Source organism: Balaenoptera physalus (assembly GCF_965194825.1).
Source record: "Balaenoptera physalus genome assembly, chromosome: 10".
Taxonomy (NCBI): domain Eukaryota; kingdom Metazoa; phylum Chordata; class Mammalia; order Artiodactyla; family Balaenopteridae; genus Balaenoptera; species Balaenoptera physalus.
In genome coordinates, this window is record NC_138889.1 from 40,316,396 (window position 1) to 40,338,711 (window position 22,316).

The following is a 22,316-nucleotide window of genomic DNA, read 5'->3' on the forward strand; positions in this document are numbered from 1 at the left end:
TTTTTGTATTTTGATCTTTATCCTGCACCCTTGCTGAACTCATTAGTCCTCAAAATTTTTAGTAGGTTCTTTGGGATTTCCTACTTAGACCATCAAGCCATATCATTCTTTCTTCTTTTCTCATGTTCCAAGATTCCTTATTCTGTAATTTCCATTATGTTCAGATAACTTTCTTAAGCTATTTTTTTAGGATAGATTTGCTGGCGAGAAATTCTGTTAGTTTTCTGCATGCTTTGCTCCAATCTGGTGGGGATGAAAAACCCACATCCCCACTTGGCCCTCTCAGACATCACTGAGTTGGGGAGTCGTGTGACTCTTTATAGCCTGACATGAGTGGAAGTCTAGGCTCTCCATCAAGCCTTTGCTGGCAGAGATGGGGTAGGACCATAGACTTTTCTGTGACATTTGGCTTAAGTAAAAAGGTTATCTAAAAATCTTCTGTTTTCCTTACTTTCCCTATTCCTGATCTTTTGGCCAAAGAATGTAGGCTTTCCTGGGCTTTTTTGTTTGTGTCTCCTGGCTTTCCAGATTGCCACCCTCTCCAATATCCAAACTGGGCTAAATGGGGCAAAAGAAATTCCAAAGAACTTACCACTGTGTAATTCTTTGGGCCCCAGCTTCTCTAGTTGGTCTGCCTTTTTCTGTCCACTTTTCAGAGTCTTCTATATTTGTCTTATATGCAATGTCCAGGGACTTTTCAACGTACTCAGCAGGAAGAATAGGGTAGATATGCTTACTCCATCTTCCCAGAAGCAGAAGAGTTCTTAATTACTTTTGAGAGTTCTTGGGTAGTCGTTTTTTCTCTATTTTCCAGAGTGTATAGTTGTAATCAGTGCAAAAGATGGGTTATAGAGATTTAACACTGCCACAGAGGATTTGGAATTCTCCATTAATTTTTTAAAGAGTTTAAGACACAAAAAAGGGGCATGTTTTATAAATATTAACCAAAATACTTCCCATTTCTGGCATTCTTTACTCTTTTGCGTTACTCCAAATTTCTCTCTGGCTATTTCCTTCTGCCTAGAGAACTTCATTTAACATTTTGCAGAGTGCAGGTCTACTGTTAATAAATTATCTCAGTATTTGTGTCATAAAGTTTTTATTTTGCCTTTGTTTTTGAAAGATATTCCTGGTAGGCTTAGAATCTCAGAATGACAAATTTTTCTTTCACTAGTTTCAAAGATGTGGCTCTATTGTCTCCAGATTATATAGTTTCTGATAAGAAACCTGCTCTCACTCTTATCTTTGTTCTACTCTAAGTAATGTATGTGTATATTTATTCCTCTAAGCGCTTTTGTGATTTTCATGGTGTCACTGGTTTTCAGCAACTTGATTATAATGTACCTTGGTGTGAATTTCTTTATGCTTATTTGATTTAGTGTTTGATGACCTTCTTAGATATATGGATTTGTAGTTTTCTTCACATTTGGACTTTTATTATTATTATTTCTTCAAGTGTGTCTCCTTTTCTGGGACCACAATTACATGTATAACATTGTGTGATTGCTTGATACAGGTCCCCAGCTTACTGAGGATCTTTTAACTTATTTCAGGTTCTTTTTCTCTGCATGTTTCATGTAGTATAACTTTTATAGCTTTGTTATCAAATTCACTATTCGTTTTTTTCCTCAGTTTCTAATCTGCTGTTAATCCCATCATCTGGTGTATATTTCATTTCACATACTATATTTTTCATTTCTAGAAATTCTATTTACATTTTCATATATCTACCATTTCTCTACCCATTGTGTTCATGTTTTCCTTTAAATTATTGAGCTTATTTAAGATTCGTAATAGCTCTTTTCAGGTGCTTCCTTAATAATTTGGGTAGATGCTTTACATAAGCCACTAATTAATTTTTATTTAAATGGGCATTTTATTCCTATTTTGCAATTAAGGAAACGAAAGCTCAGAGAGGCAAATTAATTTGCCTAAATCATGTAGTTAATAAGTAGAAAATTACAGCCCAAGATCATCTGATTCCCAACTTCATCCTCATAGTTACTGTGCTATGCAATATTAACTCTCTTAACTGGTTGTTTAAATTTGAACAAGTATTCTACTTTTGTGAACCTCAGTTTCCATGTCTATAAAACTAGAGATCATGAAGATACCTACCTCACAGTATTGTTTATGAAAAGTACTTCTCCTCTGAAGTTATTTTTGCTGCAGCTGGGAGAAAGAACTTGAATTTTATTTCAGAGGACAGCCCAACAAGAGCAGAGCTAAATATGCATTTGGATAGGTGTGCGTGGGGGGAAGACATCTCATTGGAAGGCTCTCATAAATTAGGAAGCATGAGGACATAGGGGCATTCCTCGTAGAGGTCCTTGGATAGGAAATAAAAAGCATTAGTGGGGCTTCCCTGGTGGTGCAGTGGTTAAGAATCTGCCTGCTGATGCAGGGGACACGGTTTCAAGCCCTGGTCCGGGAAGATCCCACATGTCACGGAGCAACTAAGCCCGTGCACCACAACTACTGAGCCTGTGCTCTAGAGCCCACGAGCTACAACTACCGAGCCCACATGCCACAACTGCTGAAACCCGCTTGCCTAGAGCCCATGCTCCACAACAAGAGAAGCCACTGCAATGAGAAACCTGTACACCACAATGAAGAGTAGCCCCCACTCGCCACAACTAGAGAAAGCCCACGCAGAGCAATGAAAACCCAACGCAGCCAAAAATAAAAAATAAATAAAAATTAAAAATATATATATATAGAAAAAAAGCATCAGTACCCTACTCCTATGGGCACTAATATGCCTGGTACTGCCTGGATATGTCAGAGAAGCTATGGTTTTAATCATTTTTAAAATATGAATTTACCATTTTGACATAGGTATAGTGTGGAAAAGAAAGATTGTTATATATTGGACATCTTAACCTCTTCCAAAAATCCAGGTGGTGATAATGACCAAGATGGCATCTACTGGAAAGAGTTTTTATTGTTTTAGATAAGGATTTCTTCCTAGATTTATATCCCTTCACAGAACCTTCTCTATGGTTGGAGAGCTCGGTTTATTTGCCCTGTGTATCCAGGGTACATTAATGAGTTCCATGATAGATATGTTTCTTTTTTCTTTTTTCTTTATTCTTTTTGTTCCTTGAGGTACTACTAAACAGAACTACCCTAGGCAGCAATCTTGAAAATTCATTCAGGGTTCTCTATTTACTTAGTATCAACTCTATATAAGTGTATTGCTATGCACTCTGTACTAGGGATACAGAATTGCATAACATGAAATATCTGCACCTAAGGAATTCACAGACTAGTGGGGAAGATAAAATACAAGTTAAACATGATGTAGTAATAGGTCTAAGCCACAGGGTGTGGGAAAATCCAAAATTGGTTATCCCTTACCCATCTGGCAAAGGGATAGACAAACCAAATTCTGAAAGGATCTTAGGGACGGTGATGCTTGACTGAATTCTGAAAGGTGAGGATGAGTTTGTCAAGGGTGGAAGTAACAGCAGGGAAGGAGGTTCTCAGCAGAGGGAGGGGAAACATTTCTGAAGCTTTGCAAGAGTGGTGAGTGTAGTTCCTCTGTTATCTGTAATTTGTTTTGACTGGGGCTCAGGGGAGATAAGACAGGACAGGTAGGCAAGGTGCAGACTGTGAAGAGGCTATTATGTCTCTCGGTCACAAGGGAGTCTGAATGTGAGAGCGTGGGTGAGGAGGTATTAATTCATATCCATGCTGCAAAAACAACTCAAAGTACAAGGCTGGTTGCTGACAAATCAGTTGCCTCAGATTTGTGTCTGATCCCACACGGTGGCTGATGCAGAAATACCGATGACTGACTGGGCCTAAGCTCCCAGACAGTGAGGAAATCTGCTGAGTGGAAGCCTTTGGAGTCTGACTACAGGATAAACAGCTTTGCTCAGAGCTCTACCCTCTGGGTAAACAGTGGCCTTTTTCTGAGGGGAGACAGCTCAGCTGGGGGTGGATTTTGTTGGCTCTCGAGGCAGAAATAGTGCTGCCTGGGCTTGTGCAGGCTCCTGAGTTTGCAGGCAGACCACAGGAAGCTGACAAATCCAAAGAGGCATGAATGTGGTGAAAAGAGCACTGTCAAAGGCCGAGGAAATGTTTAAAACCAAGTGGGGAGTAAGAAGAGGAATGTCCTGTGTGAATACCAACCTTAGCGCAGAGGTCTAGGGCTAGATATTTCCTCCTCAGCTCTGTAACTGCAGCTATCAAGTACCAGGGTTCAAGCTAAGTGCTTTCCTTGCAGAATAATAACAACAACTGACATTTTGAGTGCTTGCTTTGTTGCCATGTACTGTTCTAGGTACATTCCATACCGTTACTTATTTAATTCTTATATCTACCCTATGAAGGAGTTAAAAATACTATTTCATGTTACAGATAAGGAAACTGAGTCTCAGAGGTTAGGTTTGCCTAATATCACACACGTAGGAACTAACTAGTGGATCTGGGGTTTGAACCCAGGCAGTGGAACTTCACAAAGCCCATGGTCCTTTTCTCTATAATTCTATGAGACAAGCATCATTATCCCCAATGTATAGATGGGAAAACTGAGGGTCAGAATAGTTAAGAAAATAATGGAGCTGGAATGGACCTCAGTCCTTGACTCCAGTTCTTGTGGCCTTCACCATTGCACTCCATTGGGAATATGTCTAGAGCCAGTGTCTGTCTCTATGAGACTCTTGCCTGGTTGGAGCAATGTCTGGACCTGAATTCTATAAGGGAACTGGGCTGTGGGGACGCCCAGCCAGACCCTCTGAGGAGATCATAAAGATGTCTCCCAGAGAGCAGAAGGTGTTAGCCATATAATCAGTGTTAGCCAAAAAATCAGCAATGTCCACCAGGCACGGGACCACCACCACAGGCCCTACCTGCCCTGCTCTTACAGCCACCCTCAAAAAAGCAGAGAACTTAAGCCCTTGAAAGAGAATTAGGGGAAATATTCCAGACCCAGGCATGGACCACAGTCTCCTCCACTCTCCAAGGAGCTGGAGTAGGAAAGGATGTGGAAGAGCCACCCCCCTTCCTAGTCTAATCCCTCAAGCTGTGCAAGAGATGTGGGGAAGAGATAGTGAGTAAATTAGTCTGAGTTGGGAATTTTAAATTGGACGACATAGACTTTTTATTAAAAAATAAAAGAACAATTATGTACCCTGGGAAGTTTTGGAATCTGCTCAAGGCATCATTAAAGGAAAGGAAAGGAAGAATCCAGGGAGCACAGGCAGTGATAGAAAGATATAAAACTGTTTTATGAGACTGTTCAATAGACCAGATACATCAGTCATCTACCAGCTCGGGCATTCCAGCTCAGGCTGCCCTTCCCATCAATATTTTACTCCTCATTTAACTTCTTTCAAACTTAGAAGACCCCTAATTCCAATCCCAATGCTTGCTACCATAGCAATGCTCTTTCAACTCATGGTTGGAAGCTGACAGTTGTTATTTCTCTAGGACTCCTACTATGTTCCCCTCCCAAGCCAGATACTGAAGCCACCTAAGGCCAAGGTACAGTGGTTGTGCAAAGTTCAGATCAAGTTTTATTTATTTATTTATTTGTTATTATTTTTTAACATCTTTATTGGAGTATAATTGCTTTACAATGGTGTGTTAGTTTCTGCTTTATAATAAAGTGAATCAGCTATACATATACATATATCCCCATATCTCCTCCCTCTTGCATCTCCCTCCCACCCTCCCTATCCCACCCCTCTAGGTGGTCACAAAGCATTGAGCTGATCTCCCTGTGCTATGCGCCTGCTTCCCACTAGCTATCTATTTTACATTTGGTAGTGTATATATGTCCATGCCACTCTCTCACTTTGTCCCAGCTTACTCTTCCCCCTCCCCGTGTCCTCAAGTCCATTCTTTACCTTTGCGTCTTTATTCCTGTCCTGCCCCTAGGTTCTTCAGAACCTTTTTTTTTTTTTTTTTAGATTCCATATATATGTGTTAGCATACGGTATTTGTTTTTCTCTTTCTGACTTAGTTCACTCTGTATGACAGACTCTAGGTCCATCCACCTCACTACAAATAACTCAATTTTGTTTCTTTTTCTGGCTGAGTAATATTCTATTGTATATATGTGCCACAACTTCTTTATCCATTCATCTGTCGATGGACACTTAGGTTGCTTCCATGTCCTGGCTATTGTAAATAGAGCTGCAATGAACATTGTGGTACATGACTCGTTGTGAATTATGGTTTTCTCAGGGTATATGCCCAGTACTGGGATTGCTGGGTCATATGGTAGTTCTATTTTTAGTTTTTTAAGGAACCTCCATACTCTTCTCCATAGTGGCTGTATCAGTTGACATTCCCACCAACAGTGCAAGAGGGTTCCCTTTTCTCCACGCCCTCTCCAGCATTTATTGTTTGTAGATTTTTTGATGATGGCCATTCTGACTGGTGTGAGACGATACCTCATTGTAGTTTTGATTTGCATTTCTCTAATGATTAGTGATGTTGAGCATCCTTTCACATGTTTGTTGGCAATCTATACATCTTCTTTGGAGAAATGTCTATTTAGGTCTTCTGCCCATTTTTGGATTGGGTTTTTTTTTTTCATATTGAGCTGCATGAGCTGCTTGTAAATTTTGGAGATTAATCCTTTGTCAGTTGCTTGGTTTGCAAATATTTTCTCCCATTCTGAGAGTTGTCTTTTCGTCTTGTTTATGTTTTCTTTTGCTGTGCAAAAGCTTTTAAGTTTCATTAGGTGTCATTTGTTTATTTTTGTTTTTATTTCCATTACTCTAGGAGGTGGGTCAAAAAGGATTTTGCTGTGATTTATGTCATAGAGTGTTCTGCCTATGTTTTCCTCTAAGAGTTTTATATTTAGATCAAGTTTTAGTAAAGCATCAATGGTATCATGAGTCAGGCTCTAAACACCTCTGGTAAATGGATTCTATAACCCTGTTAAGCTTGTTTCCTAAGACCTTTCAAATTCATCATGGACACTGCAGCGACTGACTGTGAGCCCTATGTCTGTTGGGGGAAACAGGCTGTATGTCCTTCTACAGAGAGGTTGGATGTCCCAGGGATAGAAATCAGCATCTTACAGGGCTGGGGACAGAGGTGGATAGCTGAGGCCTTGTGTTTCTTCCTAAAAGACACAGCTCTGAGGTGGAGATAGAATCGGCCTGTCCGAGATCACCATGCCTCAGTGGATGGAGTGTAAATACTTGGGAAGACCATGGGATATAGAAAGGGGAACAAGTAGCTCTAAGTTTTCAGACTGAGATGTTTATTGCAAGTTTAATTCTTCTGAGAAAGTTTGACTCCCACCAGACCTCAGGTGTCTCCTTGAGAACAGAAAACTGAGCATACTAAATCAGGCCAATGCTCGGGGGTATGTCAGGAACTCCTAAAAGATGAGCAAAGGACAGAGTGTAGGGATGGTCAAGGTATCCTCTGTCCTGCTCCCCATACCATGAACACCCTTATGTTTCTCTTCATGGCCTAGAATTGATCTATCATCTTAGGATACTTCTAAGCCTACCTTGAATCTGTACCTCATCTCAGGGGAAGCAAACTTCATATGATTATGACTAATCATTATGTTGAAATGAAATAAGATGGTCAATTCATGCATTCATACATTCACTTGTTCAACAAATATTTATGGAATACCAATATATGCCAGGTAACTGAGCTTAAATCTCCAGGTTCTCAATGTTTCCAGGCCCGTTGGGAGGCCCAGAAAAAAGATGTTTCAGAAAAACAGAGGCCTTTACTCAAACTGCAAGAAGGTGGGTGTGAGAAGGATGAGGGGCGAAGTCACAAATTTTAGGACAACCAAAGGCTTCCTGGAAAAAAGAATATGAAAAAAAGACATGATTTTCACTTTGTGTTCCTACTTTTTTGGGTACTTCAATCACAGAAGCATGTCAAGTTTTGATGTCGAGACCTTGGCATGAAGCAGGTACCATCCACTCCTTTCAACCCTTGTTGGGAATTAATACATCTGAGTGGGGCTTTCCACATGCTTAATGGAACTGAACAGGCTAGTTGGATTTTATAGCAACAGTCATTTTTATTTTCTGTCTAGATGAAAAATTTGTGATCTTTGTGTTGTTTCAGAACAAGATAAAAGTGGGATTTGAGAAGCAATTATAGCTTTAAGGAGGGAATTTCTTCCCCTCACGCTCTCTCAGCCTATTTAGTGAAGCAATTTGGATTGCATTTTGCTTTTAGCTCCACTCTTGTGTAGGTAAAGAAATTACTGCATGAGCTCACCCTTGGCCCCCAGCCCTGGGCTATCATGCCAGTAAATCTATGATAGCAGAGTCAGCACACCAAATGTCTATATCTTTATTCTAATCTCAACATGAACTGGACTCAGAAAAATTCCTTTTTCCATATCATTTTTATTCTTAACCTTTCAAGCCACTGGGCTTTGCTCTGAGGCATTTCTTTTGTCGGGAAGGGGTGGGAAAGAAAAGAGAGGAAAAGGGGAAGAAGGGAGGAAATTAAAACCTGCCCAAACATACTCAGACTACCTTTTTCACGTGGGGTAGGAGGCAGGCAGGATACCTGGGTGGCTGTTGGATGATATTGTATGGATGTGGGTGGACCTTTCTAAGCATGTTCCTTGGTATTATATCCATAAGGGAATGCAGCAAATATTTGCTATGGCTTTGAGCAAAACACAAACCAGAGCCTCCCCTCCTGCCTTTTTTTTTTTTTTTTTTTACAAGATTTGAAATTCTTTTTTGCATTGCTTTACTTTTTTTTGTGATCAAAGAATCCCATGCTTATGATATAACATGTGGAAAGTACAAATAAGTAAAAAAGTAGCCAAAAATGGCATTTACAGCCCCACTCCTATAAGAAATTACTGCTAAGGGGCTTCCCTGGTGGTGCAGTGGTTGAGAATCTGCCTGCCAATGCAGGGGACACGGGTTCGAGCCCTGGTCTGGGAAGATCCCGCATGCCGCGGAGCAACTAGGCCCATGAACCACAACTACTGAGCCTGCGCGTCTGGAGCCTGTGCTCCGCAACAAGAGAGGCCGCGATAGTGAGAGGCCCGCGCACCGCGATGAAGAGTGGCCCCTGCTTGCCACAGCTAGAGAAAGCCCATGCACAGAAACGAAGACCCAACACAGCCAAAAATAAATAAATAAATAGATAAATAATTAAAAAAAAAAAAGAAATTACTGCTAAGAATACGTTGAAATCAATATTCCAGGTGATAAACCAGAGCCCTTTTAATGATGCTCCCTGTGCTTTGGGACACTTGACAGAGTCTCCGGCCTGCTATTCCACTTGTTGGAGTTGGTGGTTGGTCCTACAAAATAGCCCTACAACGCTCATTCTTGTTCTCCTCCAAGCAAATGTACCAGGCATGCTTGCTTTGCCCAAGGCCTCCCCTCAGGACAGCCGCTCTGGTTCTCTGCTCAGTTCAAGCATCTTAAATGAAATTTAAGCGCTCAGCAGAGCCTCACAGAGCCGCACAAGAGGAATCTGGACGGGGTCCTAGCCTGACCCCTCCCTCGTCCCTCCCATGCTCACTGCTCCCCAGTGGCAGCTGCAATGGAAAGACCCAATAGGAACTACGAACTCTTCCTTTATCCACAGTCCTGGCTCGGAATCAAGTTGCTGACACCAGAGACACCTTTCCTGAGGGAAGCACTTGGAAGCACTCGGCACTGGGCTGGAGCAGACAGCATTACGTGCCCTTTTAAAATCAGGACAGTGAAAGATCACTTCTAATTGTGGAGGTGAGATTTGAGAAGGTCATTAAAAGTGAGGACTGATTAAGATGGCTGGAGAAGATAAAGGAAGAAAAACTTGGATAGGGATGGAGACCCAGGGCAGGAATCATCTTCTGAGATCCTCCAAATGGCTAAGGCCCCTCTCTTGGGGACTTTTGTCAAAGCACTTATCATCAGGACTGTAATTTATTGTGTACTCTTTGGACATAAGACAAGAGGGTGAACTCCTCATCCTTATCTATGCACCTCCGTATGTTCAGACCTAGCACAGGTATGTCACTGAGAAAGCACTTAGTAAATGCTTGTTGGGCTGAACTGAAATGTTGTCAGCGTGAATAAAGCTCAGCAGGTGCAAGAGAGAGTAAGACAGGGGAGAGGTGGGAATACAGCTAAAGGGGAAGTGGGTATCTTCTCTTCCTACAGGTCTTGTAGCTGAACTCTTTTGGGTAGTCAACCAAGATTTCTGAGAACCTCTGCGTAGGCTCTGCTCAGGTGCAAGAGGTAAGATGGCAAATGTGACCCTACTAACTGTCTCCTCCCTCTCAGCACATCTTATTTCCTGAGCAGATGGAAACCAGGAGAACTCTGTCATCTATCCACTACCAAACTGACTGCCCTGCCTGAGTTCAGACTCACATATTCTGCCCACCTTCCTGTTATGCACAGAAAAGTGTCCGGCTGCTACCGGTCCCTGACCCTCCCCTGGGCACTGCTTCTTCTTTTCTTTCATTTACGCAAGGATTTTGCTTTATCTCCTCTCTCTCCAGCATTGACAGTTTACCCTCTCTGCAGAACCATTCTCATCTCACTACCATTTACTTTATTATATCTCCCACCTTAACTGTTGACCCATTTCTCTGCCCTCATGTATAGCAAAACTCTTCAAAAGAATAATATTACATTATATTATATTATATGTCTCTAACTCCTAGCCTCTTATATTCTCTTTAACCCACTCCAGTCACATTTGTATCTCTGAACTCTATTGAAAATGCTCTGGTTCAGACCACCAATGACTTCCATCTTGCCAAAACCAACAATCTGACCAGGTCATACCTTGTCCAATTTTTTCAACCACCCTGTTTATTTTTACTCTTCTTCAAAGCACCATGCTCTTTCCCTTGCACACTTGCTGTTTCCTTTTCCTGGAATGTGCTTCCTTCAGAACTTCACCGGTTTCTCTCCCTCACTTCAATCAGAAGTCACCTTGACGTCCTAGTGGGAAATAACATCCCTCACCATTTCCTGTGCCACCCTATGCTCCCTTACCTTGCTGTCTTCCTTCTTAGCACTCATCACTGCTGAAAATTGATTTATTTGCAAACTAATTTAGGTATGATTCCTAGTAGAATGTGAATTCCAAGAGCTTAGGGACTTTGACAGTCTTGTCCCTTCCAAATCCCCAGCACCCAGAACAGGGCTGGTACACAGTCAGCCCTGAATGAATAGTTGTTGAACAATGAATGAATAAAGGCACAACCCTGACCCTAAGGAACTCATAGTCTGAGGATAGTGATGATGATGATGATGATGATGATGGTAGATATGTGATATTAAGTGCCATATATATACACACATATACAATCATTATACTCTTCATAATAAATATATGAAGTTATGAAATTACGAAGTAGGTGGTATCATGTCTACTATATAGATAAGGAGACTATCTTATCTTTAGAACTAACCTGTATAACCAGCAAGAGGCATAGCTAATCAGCGGGAAGAGCCATGACTCAAACAACCTCTGACTCCAGAGGTGTGGTCTTCAACCTTGAGCTCTTTGACCTTGCAGTCTGAGAGTATGTGAAAAGGTCACCCCATCTTCACAGGTTGTCTTAATGTGGATATGGCAGTTCCACCTACTCATGAACAGCGAACACCCATTTATGCTTGCATAGTAGAAAAGAGTGCTGACCTTACTCATTTTGCCATAAAAGCACTCTCTATGCCAGAAGCCAAAATACACAGAGTTGGTAAATATTTTGTACTTGGTTACAAGCAAGGACCCAAATCCAGTTAATTTTGGCTCAGCGTGATATGGTTGTTCACTACTTTTAGGAAATATGTAGGTAGGTTCAATTCCAATTTGAAGACGTTCCTTGGTCATATTTCAGCTGAGTGTTTTAGGAAATTTAAACCTTTTGATCCATTTGGGCTTGTTTCTGAGTTCAGCACAGTTTGTTCCCCATCATGGTTTATAGTCCGGTTTGGTGCAAGGCCCTGGCTGTTGGGTTTCCTGTAGGCCCATAAGCTGTCCTAATGAATGTGGAAAAGCCGAAGAAAATCTCTGCCCAAGACTGTGTGTGTGGATCTTAACTTGGGTCAAGCAAGGAGTGATAGCCTTCTTCTTGGCCAACCACATATGTAATTTTAAAGTTTCCACGCACACAAAAAAAGGAAACATGTGAAATTAATTTTAACAATAGATTTTATTTAACACAGCATACCCCAAATATTATTATTTCAACATGAAATCTGTATAAGGAACTATTAAATCTAGTCTGTATTTTACATTTATACCATATCTCAAATTAAATCAGCTACACTTCAAGTGCTCAATAGCCGCATGTGGCTGTAGTGTCTACCATAATGGATAGCATATCTCCAGAGTGTAAGAGTAGGTTTTGATTTTGTTGTTGTTGATAAGGATGGTAATGATGCAATTATTATTAACTCTGAGTGTGCCAGACATATAGCATCTTTATTTGGGAAGAGAATTTAAGGTTTGTGTAGTCTAATTATCCTTTCAATGCTTGACTGTTTTCTAGAGTATCATCTATGAGAGGTCATTCAATATCTACTTACACAGTAATAGGGAACTCATCCCCTCTGAAGGAACTTATTCCATCTCTAGCCAGCTTTATTATGGCAGTATCCTTTTTACTGATCTGGAAAGTGTCCCATTAGTGTTTCTACACTTTGTGGTTCTGCACTTTGAAGCCAGAGAGAGTAAATCTGATTCCATTTGCATGACTTTTTATATTTGAAGATAACTGGCCTGTCTTGTTGAGTCAATCTTCTCTAAATAAACTGCTTTATTGCTCCCATCATTACCCCTGATAGTTTCAAGTAATCTCCACATTCTGTCCCATGAACAGATTCCAGATTATCAATGTCTATCTTAAGGTTTGATGCCCAGAACCGAATAAAATATTCATAGATGGGCCCACCACTCTCATATAGAGTGAGACTATGAACTGTTGGCCTTATATATTACATTTCTACTGCGCCATGATCACAACTCACTGTTGACTATACTGAGCTCCTTGGCCCCAAAACACCTAAACGTGGTCCCCATGCACATCTTCCTTATGTTTTTATGTGTATACTTATATCTGGACCCAAGGCAATGCCATAAGATGGGCATGGTCCATGTATCATACAACTCTGGCGAGCTGGGGATAACAAAAGTAAGGAAAATGACCCAGGTGAGAACAAAAGTAAGGAAAATGACCCAGGTGATGACATGAGAAACTTAAAAAAAATATTATTTATATAATACTTATGCATTACCATACAGGAAAGATTGTATTTCTTCAGATATAAATTATGTGCATTTTCAATTTTCAGTGTAGTACTCATCATTAAAAGCTGATTGCTTATAGTAGGAAAAATTATTATCGTTATTTTTTACAATCTGAAATGCTAAGATATTTTTGGATACACTATCCAGTGTATTAATGGGCTCTTTCAATTACCTACCCATCATTAGCAAATTTTGATGAGAAAACTCTTTATATCTTTTACAAGTCATCAATAAAATTATTGAGTATGTTGTGTCCTAACCCCAAAACTGACAACATGAGGTCTTCACTAAGTAGTACACTTTGGGTGAATGTGAATGTGTTCAACCAATTTAAAACTACTGAATTTTCATTAAACTGGTCAATATTTCTCAATTTTGGAAATATTTTGGAAACATTTCCAGTCCTCCTGGGACTATCTTAACCTCATTTTTGCCTGGAAAATTTCTGCTCAACCTTTGTGCTTTATTTTAGTTATTCCTACTTGTTCTGGGTTAGGTACCATTCTTATGGGCTCCTGCAGTGTTGTCCCTGTCATAGTAATTGCCACACTCTTTTGTAATTTTCTGTGTATCTGCCTCTATCTCTACTAGAGATAAACAGTGTTAGGACAGGGATTGACACTCTTATATCCTAAATGTCTAGCAAAGTTGATGCTCATTAAATACTTCTTGGTTAAATGAATAAATCCTCATGATCACATGCAGAGGTAGTTATTATCATCTTCATTTTAAAGATGAAGCAGTTAAAACTCAGAGAACTGAGTAAGCTTAATAAGGCACAGAGCGGCTGGCAAAGCTGTGGTTAAAGGGCCAGGGTTCTGAATCCGAACCTAAGGCTCTCATCATAAAACCAGTTATACATGCCTTTGATACCCTCCTGGACATGTGAAGTTCCTCAACAAATGGCAGTGCCTTTATGGTCTTACTGGAGATAAGACTTATAGTGCAAATATCAGAAAGAGAGAAAGCACAATAAACTGAGTTCTGGTAACACTAGAGTATTAAATACTGATGTCAGATGATCTCCTAGAAATAGGTTCTGACTTGAAGGGAGATAGACTGAACCTAGGGTTCTTGTCATGCAAGTCTGTGCAAATCACTTTTTGTCAGCCTCTCAGTTTCTCAGAGCAAATGCTTGTTAATTATTTGGTTTCCAAGCAGTTAGAAGAACAGACCCCCATGCTTTGTTCTTTTCCATGTGAACGACTGTAATCAGAACTTATTTTAAACAGTATTAATTGTTTTTCTGCTTATAAAAATTAGACATGTTTATTGTTAAAAATTTGAAAAAATAATTTTAAAAATTATACCTAACTACATATGCTTTTCTTTCTTTTATAGATACTTATATGCCTTCTCTAATTTGGGATCAATCACTATGTGTCCCTTTTTCCTTAATAATTAAGAATTTTCTTATATCAAATATTCTCTGCCACATGATTGCATAGATTCACCCTGTGTACAGTCCACAAATATATCTAAACAATCTTTATTGTAGATATTTAGGGCTATTTCCAGTTTTAAATTCTATAAATAATATGGCAATACTCATCCTTGGATGTTAATCTTTATACACTTGGCTGATTAAGGAGACATTTTTGTTTCCCTCATCTAATTGGTCATATGTTGTTCTGGGCATTAGGATAAGAACTCCCCAGAACTGGGCCCTCACCTTAAAGGGCTTATAGGATTTTGATCCTCAGCAGTAATCAGATTGAATCAAGGATTAGAATTCCTAACTCCTGAGTACCTAGATTAGGAGCCTTGGGGCCCTCCATTGCCCTCTGTTTTCCTGTGACATCCTGGGAGCTAATTTCTAGGGTTGGGCTGGAGGCCTCCCTGTTTTCAAGCTGGACCCCTTATTTCTGCCAGAAACCCCACTCCTGTTCCTCAGTGCCAAGCTAGGGAAGAAGAGTTAGTATTGAGAATGAGGACAGCAGGGGGTTGTCTCTGCCCAAAGGCAGGAGAGAGAGAGAGAGAGAGAGAGAGAGAGAGAGAGAGAGAGAGAGAAAGAGCACAAGTGAGAAAATAAGCAAAATGCACATACACTCTCTTTCCCTTTTTTCTTTTCTCTTCTTTTCTTTTCTCTTCCCTTCTCTTCTCTTCCCTTCTCTTCTCTTCTCTTCTTTTTCTTTTCTTTTCTTTTCTCCCAGGGAAAGAAAGAAAAGCAACTGCTTAAATTAATACTGCCCTGGGGGCAGCCTGAATGGGCCTGACTTGAACAGAGTAGCTTGTCACCCTGCTACCATTATGACCCTTGCAGGGTCCAAGAAAATGCATGGATGAACTCACTGGGTTGAACAACATGCTCAGTGTCTTGAGAACAAACAGACTTTTCTTTGGTGTTAGTTACAAACATCTTTTCTTCCCACTTGTTCAGTTCAGTTCTCCCAGAATCAAGAGCTAATCTCCTGTGAAAGTTCAGGGGAAAGGCATGTGACACAGCTTCAAGCTGCCTTAGCCACACGTCCCCGGGGAAGGTCCCTGATCAGCCTTGGAGGGGCTCTGCCTCTGTCCCAGCCCCTCTACCCTGCGTCTGGGAGAAGATTCATCATGCAGAGCCTTAGTTTTCTCATCTGCAGAATGGAAATAGGAGTGGTCCACCCAATTGACTATACTAATTTAGAGTTGTTTTATTTTAGATGGATTCATTCACATATATAGCACCGAGCTGCCATACACCAAGCCAGATACTGAGGACACAATGGCACAATTTCTGCCTTTGAAGAACTTAAAGTTAGTGGGAATCTCAGACAATAAATGGGCAGTTACAGTGCAATATTAAAGAGACTATAACAGGAGAAATACAAGTAATAATATCACTTATAAGCCAGGCTCAAACAGGAAGCCATTCAGGAAACGTATCCTTATGGAATTGGTATTGACACTGAATCCTAGTGGATTTAGCCAGTCAAGAGGCAGGGACAGAAAAGTTACAAAGAACTTAAAATCAAGAGAAAGCCTGGTTCCTCTGGAAAACTAGGTAAGTAGGTATGGATGAATGAAGCATCCTGGGAAGAGTAAGAGGTGATGTTGGGAAGGGCAGATGTCAGAAGAGGCAGGGCTAATCTGGATTGAAATGATTTTAATTTATCCACAATTTTCTTGGATAATTTTATTTCCAGTAAAGTCTGTGTTATAACACATTGTCAAAGGTTGCAACAAAGATCTTAGGCCAAAATCCATATGCTCAACCTTTCTTATATATTTCCTCTTCTTGAATCCCAATCATAAAATCTCTACCGTTGTATGACTTAATGGGTTGTTGCAATAGTATTTAAGATGCTGACCAGTGGAATCCCAAAGACAGAGTATTTCAAAATAGAAGTGATTTTAGAGATTTTCTACTTTCCAGAGGCAGTTTAACACCCAGAGATACAGTATATAATGTACTGTATGGATCTGTTGACAACTTAGTTATGTTTGGAACTACATTTCCCAGAATCCCTTTTCTTAGATTGTCTGGGTTAGAATTGCCAAAAGTGACGTTCCATGCTGCTCTTAGAACATAATACAAACTCCTTAGCTTTGTCTACACAGTCCTCAGACCTCTTGAAGGGCCCAGGATGTCTACGCTTAACCTCTGCCTTCATCTCTGCCTTGAACAATCCTTCCCTCTTCACCTCTATTCCTTCACCTAATTCCCCTTCTTTATAATTCTAGATTAAATACCTTTTTCTGTGGAAATTTTTCCTTGTGGACCCCGATGGTGGTTTTAAACAAGTCTATGAACACTTCTAAGTCCCTTCCCTTTAAATCTCAGTGTTTTTTGACACTTTGACCAATAGAAAACAGTGAAAGTGACACCATGTGACTTGTGAATTTAGGTCATAAAAGACCATGCATTTCTACATTATTTACTGGAATACTTTCTCTTGGACCCCTGCTATTCCATGTAAGAAATCTGGCTATTTTGAAGCCTCCATGATGGGAAGGCTATGTGCAGGTATATTTGGGACAATATCTCCAGCTAAGCCTAACCTTCCAGAAATTCCTCCCAAGGCAACTGCAAGTGAATGAAGCTATCTGGGATCCTACATCCTAGCTCATCCCCTAGATGAATACCACAACATGACCTTGTGTCATGCTTCACATATCCTCTTATTTTAGTAAAAAGTTCTCTAAGTATCTTAAGGATGTGTCTCATAGGCCTTCCTAGTTAACATATTGTGTTTCTAAGGCTCTTAGGGGCACTTTTTTCCCACAATTGCTTCACAGGCACCCCAAAGTTGAGAAGAGCTAATCTTTAAGAGATTTATGACAGTGACTTTTTGTTTACTGAAATGAATTTTATTAATTGTTACATAAGAAACCCACAAAGTTTTACAAGAAATTATATCAGTATGAACTGAAATGGACAGAAACATTCCAAAAAGAAAAGATTTCTGTGAACAAGAAGCACACTGAGAAAATCACTTAGCTGAAAACATAGGCAGGAATGACTCGGGGGTGGAACTAAGAGATCAGAGAATGGACCAAAGAGTCGTGGAGAATTCCTAGGAGCATGATTCAGGCCTAATCAAAGAATAGACAACATGTTCATGATTGAATTTCAGAATTGCTATGAACTAGTGACTGCTATGTGCCTTCTATTGCCCTCCTTTTGGAACAGGACAGTATATTGCGGTTTTCCTATTCCTTATCACCACCATGGGGGTGAGGATAGAAAAATTCCCCTTTAATCTTTAGATTGAGAGGAACCATACCTAGAGAACTAGACCTGAGGAGACTTATCTGTTTCTGGATCTAATTTGGGCAATGACATGTTGGACCTCGGGCCTGAACCCAATGGCATAATAGAATGAGACTTTTAAAGGAGGAGGAAGTGAATGTATTTTGCATATATGAGAAATTTAAACAACTTTTGGTAATAGAGATGACTGTGACAGTTTTAAAATATAGCTACAGATTCTTTAACACTCTTATTGAAAGAAGGTATCTAAAAATCCTCTCCCCTTGAAGCTGTGAAGGCTTGTGACTGCTTTGATCAATAGAGTCCTGTTATCCCCAGCAAGGTAACAAACAAGTTAGTGAAGTCATCTTGGATTGTTCAGACTAATCCACCCCCCGAGCTGAATATCACCAAGTGACCTCCATCAATACCACGTGAAAGAAAAGAATCACTTAGCTGACCCCTGCCCAAATTCCTGACCTACAAACTAATGAACTCTAAATAAATGGCTGTAGTTTTGCGATTGTAGTGGCTAAGTTTTGCGATAGTTTGTTACACAGCAGAAAATTACTGGAACATCACTCAAGGCTAGCTATAAATGCCCTGTGTCTATGCCTCTATGAAACCCTGTCCTCTTTAAACTGTGCAGTGTAATTATCTGTGAAAGACATATACTCTGACAAATATAAAATACTGATGAAGGAAATTGAAGATGATACAAAGAAATGAAAAGATATATTGTGCTCTTGGATTGGAAAAATTAATATTGTTAAAATGGCCATGCTACCCAAAAGAAATATACAAATTTAACGCAATCCCAATCAAAATACCCATGAAATTTTTCATAGAACTAGAATAAATCATCCCAAATTTTATATGGAACCACAAAAGACCCAGAATTACCAAAGCAGTCTTGAGAAAAAAAGAACAAAGCTGGAGGTATCACCCTCCCTGACTTCTGACTATACTACAAAGCTACAGTAATCAAAACAGCACTGCATATGCACAAAAACAGACACATAGATTAATGGAACAGAATAGAGAGCCCAGAAATAAACCCAGGTACCTATGGTCAATTAATCTACAACAAAGGAGGCAAGAATACATAATGGAGAGAAGACAGTCTCTCCCATAAGTGGGGCTGGTAAAACTGGACAGCTACATGTAAAAGAATGAGAGTAGAACATTTCCACACACCATATACAAAAATAAAGTCAAAATGGATTAAAGACCTAAATGTAAGACCTTAAACCATAAAACTCCTAAAAGAGAACATAGAATGCTCTTTGACATAAATCATAGAAATATTTTTTTGGATCTGTCTCCTAAGACAAAAGAAATAAAAGCAAAAATAAACAAATGGGACCTAATTAAACTTAAAAGCTTTTGCACAGCAAAGGAAACCATCAACAAAACAAAAAGACAATCTACAGAATGGGAGATAGTATTTGAAAATGATATGACAGACAAGGGATTAATATTAAAAATGTATAAACAGGGACTTCCCTGGTGGTGCAGTGTTTAAGAATCCACCTGCCAATGCAGGGGACACAGTTCGAGCCCTGGTCCGGGAAGATCCCACGTGCTGCGGAACAACTAAACCCGTGTGCCACAACTACTGATCCTGTGCTCTAGAGCCCACGAGCCACAACTACTGAGCCCACGTGCCAGAACTACTGAAGCCCGTGCACCTAGAGCTTGTGCTCTGCAACAAGGAGAAGCCACTGCAATGAGAACCCCGTGCACCACAACAAGGAGTAGCCCCTGCTCACTGCAACTAGAGAAAACCCACGTGCAGCAACAAAGACCCAAAACAGCCAAAAATAAATAAATAAATAAATTTATTTTAAAAAATAGTATAAACAGTTCATAAAACTCAATATCAAATAAACAAACAACCCAATCAAGAAAATGCGCAGACATTTTTCCAAAGAACACATACAGATGGCTAACAGGCACATGAAAAAATGCTCAATATCACTAATCATCAGGGAATGCAAATCAAAACTACAATGAGATATCACCTCATACTTGTCATAATGGCTATTATCAAAAAGTCTACAAATAACAAATGTTGGTGAGGATATGCAGAAAAGGGAATCCTCCTACACCGTTGGTGGGAATGTAAACTGATGCAGCCACAGTGGAAAACAATATGCAGCTTCTGCAAAAAACTAAAAATAGAGCTATCTTACGACCCAGCAGTTCCACTCCTGGGTACATATCCAGAAAAAAGGAAAGAACTAATTTGAAATGATACATGTATCCCCATGTTAATAGCAGCACTAATTACAATAGCCAAGATATGGAAGCAACCCAAGTATCCATCAACAGATGAATGGATTAAAAATTTGTAGTATGTATATACAATGGAATATTACTCTGCCATAAAAAAGAATGAAATTCTGCCATTTGTAGCAATGTGGATGGATCTACAGAATATTATGCTTAGTGAAATGTCAGACAAAAAGACAAATGCTGTATGATAATCACTTATATGTGGAATTTAAAAAATGAAATGAATGTATATAGCAAAACAGAAACAGACTCGCAGATTAGAAATCAAACTAGTGGTTCCCACTGTGGAGAGGGAAGGGAGGAGGAGCAAGATAGGGGTATGGGATTAAGAGATACAAACTACAATGTATAAAGTACAAAGATTGTACAGCACAGGGAATTATAACCATTTTTTGTAATAACTTTTAATGGAGTATAATCTATAAAAATTCTGAACCACTATGCTGTACTCCTAAAACTAATATAACATTGTAAATCAACTATACTTAGATAAAAAATTTTCTTAAAAACACTGTAGTATAATTACTGGTTGACTTGCCTGTGTCACCTTCCTGGTGAGTGTTCCCTGAGGATGAGGGTGGTCCCCAGCATCAAGAACATTAGCTTGCATAGGAGGTACCCAGTATATTATTTGTTTTTTTTTCTTTTTCTCACCCTGATATATATATATATGTATATCATGATTGATATTTATATATATATATATATATATATATAGAGAGAGAGAGAGAGAGAGAGAGAGAGAGAGAGAGAGACAGATCTATCTATCTATCTATCTATCTATCTCTCCAAGGTTAGAGTATGGATGGAGATTCTTAAAGATGTTTCTTTGTTGTTGTTCTGGTCTCACTAGGCTGAGTTCGGGTCTTCTGACTTCCACAGCTTCCTGTAGGACTATAGGCTTGGTCTGTCTGTGGATATTTATATGAAGGACATCCACTAAAATAAGAAACAGGCCCAGAGTAGTTAGTTCCTCTAGAAATACACATGGATTTGAAACCAAAGTGGATAATTACTGTGCTGAAACATGTTTTGAGTTTTGCCTCTCCCAGAACCTTTGAGAACTAGAACATAATGTGTAGCCAAACCTCAAACACCCCTGGGTTTGCACATCTCTAATAATCCCATCCAGATACATTTACTTTCACATAATGGATGTCTGGTTCCAAGGTTTTTCCAGCATGAAAAACAACTCCTAGAGAAAATTGTTCTTCTGTGAGCAGCGGCCTGCCTGATTCTCCCACAGCTGCATGGTCACCCCAGAAATTTCAGACCTGACTCTCGACCTTCCTGTTTCAAAAATAATCACTTTACTTAAATGTGTGATGAGTTTACCTACTGAGAAAAGTTAGGATTCAAGCCAGGCTTGAATCCCAACTCTGTCACTCACCAGCCATGTGACTGTCAGCAAGTTACTTAATCTCTCTGAGCCTGTTTCCATATAAACCAAAGGAGAGAATACTAGTGTTTGCTTATAGGGTTGTTGCAAGTGTTAGATTAGTTAATGTATGTAAACACTCAGCAGAGTTCTGACACATAAAAGCTCTCAATGAATTAATGAATGCCAGTTGTTACTATTATTATTACATCCTTCCCTGCTCTACTTTTTCAATAGAAAATTATCAGACTGGAGGGACCTACATCTCCTCAGATTGTCTGACTCTGTTCAAAGATATTGGATTGGTCACAATCACCCTGGAAACCTATTATCTTCCTTCTTTTCCTTAGAGAAAAATGCCAAACCAGCACTTGGCATAAAGTGTGAGGGAATCAATATCATAGAGGAAAAAATATATATATCCCAGTTTATTTTCCTTTAGTTCATGACCTACCCCATTTTGCTGTGATTTCTACTTTTACCCTGTCAAAGGCAGACTTCTGTAGTTACATGACTGTATTTTCTGAACTGTAAATAAGGATCCGTGGTCTCACAAATACAAATGTTCTTAAGGGGGCAACATGACTCAATATTTTAAACTGAGACTGCCTTAAAAAAATGTAGGACATATGGTGACCATACCCATAGCTCTCAAAGCCTGATGCCAACTGGCTCCAAAAGAAGAAAACCAAAACAATCAGAAATCTCTTCTATTTGCCAAAACAAATCTTGTGTCTCTCTCAA

The 22,316-nt window shown here is 39.7% G+C and overlaps 1 long non-coding RNA gene across 1 annotated transcript in view; it reads right to left on the minus strand.

Moving 5' to 3' along the window:
- Positions 1 to 309: 309 nt before the first annotated feature.
- LOC309636729 overlaps positions 310 to 22,316 on the minus strand; it is a 61,906-nt gene continuing 39,899 nt past the window's right edge. The window contains exon 2 of the long non-coding RNA XR_014250183.1: positions 310 to 9,137. This is a non-coding gene — a long non-coding RNA (uncharacterized lncRNA). The remainder of the gene's footprint in view (positions 9,138 to 22,316) is intronic.